Source organism: Arachis hypogaea, chromosome 16, assembly GCF_003086295.3.
Source record: "Arachis hypogaea cultivar Tifrunner chromosome 16, arahy.Tifrunner.gnm2.J5K5, whole genome shotgun sequence".
Taxonomy (NCBI): Eukaryota; Viridiplantae; Streptophyta; class Magnoliopsida; order Fabales; family Fabaceae; genus Arachis; species Arachis hypogaea.
Genome location: NC_092051.1, coordinates 113,729,709 through 113,738,388, shown reverse-complemented (window position 1 = coordinate 113,738,388; position 8,680 = coordinate 113,729,709). Strand labels below are relative to the sequence as shown.

General features: G+C 39.6%; 1 non-coding gene across 1 annotated transcript; it reads right to left on the bottom strand.

Annotated features, from left to right (window-relative positions):
- Positions 1–400: 400 nt before the first annotated feature.
- On the bottom strand, positions 401–508 carry LOC112760574 (small nucleolar RNA R71). The gene has a single exon (XR_003181007.1). It is a non-coding gene; the product is annotated as a small nucleolar RNA R71 (small nucleolar RNA).
- Between the last annotated feature and the right edge of the window lie 8,172 nt (positions 509–8,680).

Below are 8,680 nucleotides of genomic sequence, written 5' to 3'. Positions count from 1 at the left end.
AGGAGACATGGCCGAAAATAATAACAATGTAAGGAAGATGCTTGGTGACTTTACTACACCAAATTCCAACTTACTTGGAAGAAGCATCTCAATCCCTGCCATTGGAGCAAACAATTTTGAGCTAAAACCTCAATTAGTTTCTCTGATGCAACAGAATTGCAAGTTTCATGGACTTCCATCAGAAGATCTTTTTCAGTTCTTAACTGAATTCTTGCAGATCTGTGATACTGTTAAGACCAATGGGGTTGATCCCGAGGTCTACAGGCTTATGCTTTTCCCGTTTGTTGTAAAAGACAGAGCTAGAATATGGTTGGACTCTCAACCTAAAGATAGTCTGAACTCTTGGGATAAGCTGGTCACGGCTTTCTTAGCCAAGTTCTTTCCTCCTCAAAAGCTTAGCAAGCTTAGAGTGGATGTTCAAACCTTCAAACAGAAAGAAGGTGAATCCCTCTATGAAGCTTGGGAGAGATACAAGCAACTGACCAAAAAGTGTCCTTCTGACATGCTTTCAGAATGGACCATCCTGGATATATTCTATGATGGTCTGTCTGAATTATCAAAGATGTCATTGGACCATTCTGCAGGTGGATCCATTCACCTAAAGAAAACGCCTGCAGAAACTCAGGAACTCATTGATATGGTTGCAAATAACCAGTTCATGTACACTTCTGAAAGGAATCCTGTGAGTAATGGGACGCCTCAGAGGAAGGGAGTTCTTGAAATTGATACTCTGAATGCCATACTGGCTCATAACAAAATATTGACTCAGCAAGTCAATATGATTCCTCAGAGTCTGAATGGATTACAAGCTGCATCCAACAGTACTAAAGAGGCATCTTCTGAAGAAGAAGCTTATGATCCTGAGAACCCTGCAACAGCAGAGGTGAATTACATGGGTGAACCCTATGGAAATATCTATAATCCCTCATGGAGAAATCATCCAAATTTCTCATGGAAGGATCAACAAAAGCCTCAACAAGGCTTTAATAATGGTGGAAGAAATAGGTTTAGCAATAGCAAGCCTTTCTCATCATCCACTCAGTAACAGACAGAGAATTCTGAGCAGAATCCATCTAGCTTAGCAAATATAGTCTCTGATCTATCTAAGGCCATGCTAAGTTTCATGAATGAAACAAGGTCCTCCATAAGAAATTTGGAGGCACAAGTGGGCCAGCTGAGTAAAAGGGTCACTGAAACTCCTCCTAGTACTCTCCCAAACAATACAGAAGAGAATCCAAAAAGAGAGTGCAAGGCCATTACCTTACTTGGTGTGGCCGAACCCAGAGAGGAGGAGAAGGACGTGAATCATAGTGAGGAAGACCTCCTGGGGCGTTCACTGACCAATAAGGAGTTTCCCTTTGAGGAACCAAAGGAATCTGAGGCTCATCTAGAGACCATAGAGATTCCATTAAACCTCCTTTTACCATTCATGAGCTCTGATGACTATTCATCTTCTGAAGAAGATGAAGACATTGTTCAAGGGCAAGTTGCCTAGTATTTAGGAGCAATCATGAAGCTGAATGCCAAGCTATTTGGTAATGAGACTTGGGAGGATGAGCCTCCATTGCTCATTAATGAACTAAATATCTGGGTTCAGCACACTTTGCCTCAAAAGAAACAGGATCCTGGTAAATTCCTAATTCCCTGTAACATAGGTACCATGAACTTTGAGAAGGCTCTGTGTGACCTGGGGTCAGGAATAAACTTAATGACACTCTCTGTAATGGAGAAATTGGGAATCTTTGAGGTACAGGCTGCCAAGTTCTCATTAGAGATGGCAGACAAATCCATGAAACAGGCCTATGGATTAGTAGAGGATGTGTTAGTAAAGGTTGAAGGCCTTTACATCCCTGCTGATTTCATAATCCTAGACACTGGGAAGGATGAGGATGAATCCATCATCCTTGGAAGACCCTTCCTAGCCACAGCAAAAGCTGTGATTGATGTGGACAAAGGAGAGTTGGTCCTTCAACTGAATGAGGACTACCTTGTATTTAAAACTCAAGGTTCTCCTTCTGTAACCATGGAGAGGAAGCATGAAAAGCTTCTCTCACTGCAGAGTCAACCAAAGCCCCCACAGTCAAACTCTAAGTTTGGTATTGGGAGGCCACAACCAAACTCTAAGTTTGGTGTTGAACCCCCACATCCAAACTCTAAGTTTGGTGTTGGGAGGTCCCAACATTGCTCTGAACATCTGTGAGGCTCCATGAGAGCTCACTGTCAAGCTATTGACATTAAAGAAGCGCTTGTTGGGAGGCAACCCAATGTTATTTAATTATATCTATTTATTTTCCATTGCTATTTTATGTTTTTTTAGGTTGATGATCATGTGGAGTCACAAAAAGCTACTGAAAAATAAAAAACAGAATGAAAAACAGCATTAAAAATAGCACACCCTGGAGGAAGAGCATTCTGGCATTTAAACGCCAGAAACAAGAATCTGTCTGGCGTTTAACGCCAGAAACAAGCACCAAGCTGGCGTTTAACGCCAGAAACAAGCATCAACCTGGCGTTAAACGCTAGAAACAGGCTACATTTGGGCGTTTAACGCCAAAAACAGGCAGCAATTTGGCGTTAAACGCCAGTATTGCATACAGAGGGCGTTTTGCACGCCTAAATGGTGCAGGGATGAGAAATCCTTGACACCTCAGGATCTGTAGACCCCACAGGATCTGTGGACCCCACAGGATCCCCACCTATCCCACCGCTTCTTCTCTTCTCTTCATACTTTTTCATAAATCTCTTCCCTAAATACCCTTCACCAATCACCTCCATACCTCCTCTTCCCCATAAACCCCACCTACCTCCAAAATTCAAATTCTTTTCCCTCCCAAACCCAACCCTAATGGCCGAAACCTAACCTCCCCCCCACCCCTATATAAACCCCTGAACACTACTCCATTTTCCCACATTACAACCACCACTTCTCCCCCTTGGCCGAATACACCTTCTCCCTCTATCTCCTCCATTTTTCTTCTTCCTTTACCACTTTCTTTCTTCTTTTGCTCAAGGACGAGCAAACCTTTTAAGTTTGGTGTGGTAAAAGCATTGCTTTTTGTTTTTCCATAACCATTTATGGCACCTAAGGCCGGAGAAACCTCTAGAAAGAGGAAAGGGAAGATAAAAGCTTCCACCTCCGAGTCATGGGAGATGGAGAGATTCATCTCAAGGGTCTATAGCTCAGTAGTAGAGCATTTGACTGCAAACAAGAGATCATGGACCTCAACAAGAGCATGAGGAATTCCCTCACCAAGAAATCTCTGAGATGCCTCAAGCGATACATTTTCCTCCACACAACTATTGGGAGAAACTAAGGATAGGAGTACCAAAATCACTAAGGATGAAGCAACAAAGGCAAGGAAGAGACATAAAGGAGCTCAAAAGCACCATTGGTTCTTCAAGAAGAGGAAGACGCCACCCTCACTAAGGTGGACCCGTTCCTTAATCTTCTTGTTCTTATTTTCCTGTTTTTCGGTTCTTGAGCCTTATGTTTTATTTATGTTTGTGTCTTTACTATATGATCATTAGTGTTTAAGTGTCTATGTCTTAAAGCTATGAATGTCCTATGAATCCATCACCTCTCTTAAATGAAAAATGCTTTTAATCACAAAAGAACAAGAAGTACATAATTTCGAATTCATCCTTGAAATTAGTTTAATTATTTTGATGTGGTGACAATAATTTTTGTTTTCTGAAGGAATGCTTGAACAGTGCATATGTCTTTTGATATTGTTGTTTATGAATGTTAAATATGTTGGCTCTTGAAAGAATGATGAAAAGGAGAAATGTTATTTGATAATCTGAAAAATCATAAAATTGATTCTTGAAGCAAGAAAAAGCAGTGAATACAAAAAGCTTGCGAAAAAAAAAGAAAAGAAAATTGGCGAAAAAAAATGAAAGAAAGAAAAAGAGAAAGCAAGCAGAAAAAGCCAAGAGCTCTTTAAACCAAAAGGCAAGAGAAAAAAGCCAGTAACCCTTTAAACCAAAAGGCAAGGGTAATAAAAAGGATCCAAGGCTTTGAGCATCAGTGGATAGGAGGGCCTAAAGGAATGAAATCCTGGCCTAAGCGGCTAAACCAAGCTGTCCCTAACCATGTGCTTGTGGCGTGAAGGTGTCAAGTGAAAACTTGAGACTGAGCGGTTAAAGTCGAGGTCCAAAGCAAAAGAAGAGTGTGCTTAAGAACCCTGGACACCTCTAATTGCGGACTCTAGCAAAGCTGAGTCACAATCTGAAAAGGTTCACCCAGTTATATGTTTGTGGCATTTATGTATCCGGTGGTAATACTGGAAAACAAAGTGCTTAGGGCCACGGCCAAGACTCATAAAGTAGCTGTGTTCAAGAATCAACATACTAAACTAGGAGAATCAATAACACTATCTGAATTCTGAGTTTCTATAGATGCCAATCATTCTGAACTTCAAAGGATAAAGTGAGATGCCAAAACTGTTCAGAGGCAAAAAGCTACTAGTCCCGCTCATCTAATTGGAGCTAAGTTTCATTGATATTTGGAATTTATAGTATATTCTCTTCTTTTTATCCTATTTGATTTTTAGTTGCTTGGGGACAAGCAAAAATTTAAGTTTGGTGTTGTGATGAGCGGATAATTTATACGCTTTTTGGCATTGTTTTTACATAGTTTTTAGTATGATTTAGTTAGTTTTTAGTATATTTTTATTATTTTTTAAATAAAAATCACATTTCTGGACTTTACTATGAGTTTGTGTATTTTTCTGTGATTTCAGGTATTTTCTGGCTGAAATTGAGGGACTTGAGCAAAAATCTGATTCAGAGGCTGAAAAAGGATTGTAGATGCTGTTGGATTCTGACCTCCCTGCACTCAAAGTAGATTTTTTGGAGCTACAGGAGTCCACATGGTGCGCTCTCAACTGCGTTGGAAAGTAGATATCCAGGGCTTTCCAGCAATATATAATAGTCCATACTTTGCCCAAGTTTAGACGACGCAAACTAGCGTTCAACGCCAGCTTTCTGCCCTATTCTGGCGTTAAACGCTAGAAACAAGTTGCAAAGCAGAGTTAAACGCTAGAAACAAGTTACAAACTGGTGTTCAACTCCAAGAAAGACCTCTACACGTGAAAGCTTCAATGCTCAGCCCAAGCACACACCAAGTGGGCCCGGAAGTGGATTTCTGTATCATTTACTTATTTCTCTAAACCCTAGTAACTAGTTTAGTATAAATAGGACTTTTTACTGTTGTATTTACATCTTTGGACGTTTAGTCCTTAGACAGTTTTGGTCGTTCTGGTTCCCTCTCTGGGGCCGAAGCCAATGAACACCATTATCACTTATGTATTTTCAACGGTAGAGTTTCTACACACCATAGATTAAGGTGTGGAGCTCTGCTGTTCCTCATGAATTAATGCAAAGTACTATTATTTTTCTATTCAACTCAAGCCTATTTCTTCTCTAAGATATTCATTCGTACACAAAAACATGATGAATGTGATGATTATATGACGCTCATCACCATTCTCACCTATGAACGCGTGCTTGACAACCACTTCCGTTCTATATGCAAACAAGCTTGAATGTGTATCTCTTAGCCTCCTGATCGTGAGATCAAAATCTTCGTGGTATAGGCTAGAATTATTGGCAGCCATTCTTGAGATCCGGAAAGTCTAAACCTTATCTGTGGTATTCCGAGTAGGATCTGGGAAGGGATGGCTGTGACGAGCTTCAAACTCACGAGTGCTGGGCGCAGTGACAGACGCAAAAGGATTACTGAATCCTATTCCAGTATGATCGAGAACCGACAGATGATTAGCCGTGCGGTGACAGCGCATTTTGGACCATTTTCACTGAGAGGACGGGATGTAACCATTGACAACGGTGATGCCCAACATACAGCTTGCCATGGAAAGGAGTATGAAGGATTGGATGAAAGCGGTAGGAAAACAGAGGTTCAGAAGGAATAAAAGCATCTCCATACGCTTATCTGAAATTCTCACCAATGAATTACATAAGTATTTCTATCTTTATTTTATATTTTAATTATATTTTAATTATCAAATCTCCATAACCAATTGAATCTGCCTGACTGAGATTTACAATGTGACCATAGCTTGCTTCAAGCCGACAATCTCCATGGGATCGACCCTTACTCACGTAAGGTTTATTACTTGGACGACCCAGTGCACTTGCTGGTTAGTTGTGCGAAGTTGTGACAAAGAACTAAGATTATGAACATGCGTATAAAGTTTTCAGCGCCGTTACCAAGGAATGAACGATCATGATTTCGTGCACCAGGTCCATTCAAACCTCTTTCTATTCCTTAGGGTTGCATAGAATGGGAGAGATCTTAAGGCCGATCCGGCTAGAAACTTAGACAGGGTTGCTAGTCTTCCGTTCAGCTGTTGTACCTTCCTGACGCAGGTGGGGCTTTTCATGTTGAGTATAGCTTGGCATTTGTCTGGGTTTGCCTCAATCTCTCTCTGGGTGAGTGATGAATCCATATTTGACGACATATTTTGGTTTGATTTGAATGGATTTCATCATATAAACCCACATTTATTCATCCAAATAGCATGCTTTTGTGTTCTTTCCCTTAATTGAGCCTAATTGTGAAAACATGCTATTTTGTGCTTATTTTACTCACTTTTATCCCACTTTTATCCCATTTGATACCTTGATGGTTTTGATGACTGATTTTAGGTGTAATAGCTTGGAATGGCTTGATAAGAGTGGAAGAAGAGCATGCAAGAGGGAGAAAACATGAAGAAAACAAAGGAGAAGCACACATTAGAGTGTGCATGCGCACAACCCACTTTGCGTACGCACAAGAACCACAAAGCCATGTGTGAGCGCGCACAACATCCTGTGCGTGCGCACAAGAAGAAATTCAGCATGTGTGCGTACGCACACACCTGTGCGTACTCACACGTCCCAGCACGTGACTCACTTAATGGAAATCGCTGGGGGCTATTGCTGGGCCTCCAGAGCCCAGTTTTTGGACTTTCTAAAGCTGATTCTTCCTATATCAAAGGGCCTCACTCCATGTGGAAAAGGGGGAGAGAAATTAGGGTTAGTTTAGCATTATGTAGGTTGTTTTCTAGAGAGAGAAGCTCTCCCTTCTCTCTAGAACTAGGGTTTTTTAGTTTAATTTCTTGTAATTTCTATTTTTAATTCTTGTTTTCATCTAGTTTCTTCTATCTTTTTTTATTTTATTGTCTTAATTTTCTTATGTTATCTTGTTAATTTCTCATTTTCCTTGCCTTTTATGTTTATGCACACTCTTGTTATTTTAATTTACATATAATGCAATTTATGTTTTCATGTCATTTATTGCTTTGTTGAGTTGCTATCTTTACTTTCCTTGCTTGGTAGTTGTAGAATTTATTATTTCTTGTTATTTTACCATGCTTTATTTTCATGCTCACCAAGTATTTGATAAAATGCTTGGTTGGGTTTTTGCTTAGTTTTTCCCACTCTTGGTTGGGAAATTGGGTGATTGGGTGAAATTGAGTTGTGGATGTCTATTCTGGATTATGTGAGGATTGTTAATTGGTTTGGTTTCCCTTGACTCTAAGTGACCCACTAGTATTGATTAGGACTTAGGGTTTGGAATCAATTATGCCCTTTTGACTTATCCTCGATGTAGGGTTGACTAATTGGGATTAATTCACACATAATTACCATGTTTGTGGTCCACAACTAGGATAGGAATCCTTAATTACCCACTTCTTGCCAAGAGTCCTCTTTATCATTTAATTTCCATTTTCATTGCTTTTACTTGCTTTCAATTTAATTTCATGCTTGTTTCATTTAGTGCCATTTTAATTTCTTGCCTCTTACAATAAAAAACCCCAAAAATCCTCATAGCCAATAATGATGACATTTCATTGCAACTCCTAGGGAAGACGATCCGGGAGTTAAATACTCTCGGTTAATAATATTTGTTTTGTATTGTGACTATCTTTAGGATTTAAACTTTGATTGTGAGAGTTTATTGTTGGTTTGGACTATACTATTAACGAAGTGATTTTTATTATGATCAATTCTAGATCAACGATAAATTCTCATGAAATCAAAATTGGCGCCGTTGCCGGAGAGTTGCAATGGTGTTGTTATTGGCTATTGTACATATGTAAATAGTGTGAATAGCTTATTTTTGGTTGATTGTACATATGTTGCTTGCTTTTGGTTAATGTGAATATGTTTTTCTTGTTTGCTTTTTATTTTTCTTGTTGGGAGCTCATAGCTTGTTGGACACTCCATCCAAGCTTGGTACAATCAATTGAGAATTTTGGAGATTCAAGCATTGTTGGAAGCTCCAAGATGAATATAAGCACAAGTCTCCATTAGAGCTCTCCATAAGTCCAACTTAAGGACATTAAACCAAAGTGCTAGGTAGGAGACACCCCACCATGGTAACATTGTTTCAGCCCTCCTCTTTATTTATAATTTGCCTTAATTGCATGTTTGCTTGCTTAAGTTAGCTTAGAATTAGTTTAATTTTGAGATTTGTTAGGTTAATTTTAGGTTGGATCATGAATTTATGGGTTCTTGCATGTTTTGATGTTGAGCTTTTGTTGAGTTAAGGCTTAGAGCCTTAGATTTTGAAAGAAAAATTTTTGAAAAATAGGGGATCTATGCGTGCGCACACAACTTCTATTTTCTGCATTTTCTGCGTGCGCACAGACCTGTGCACATGCACACTCATGGT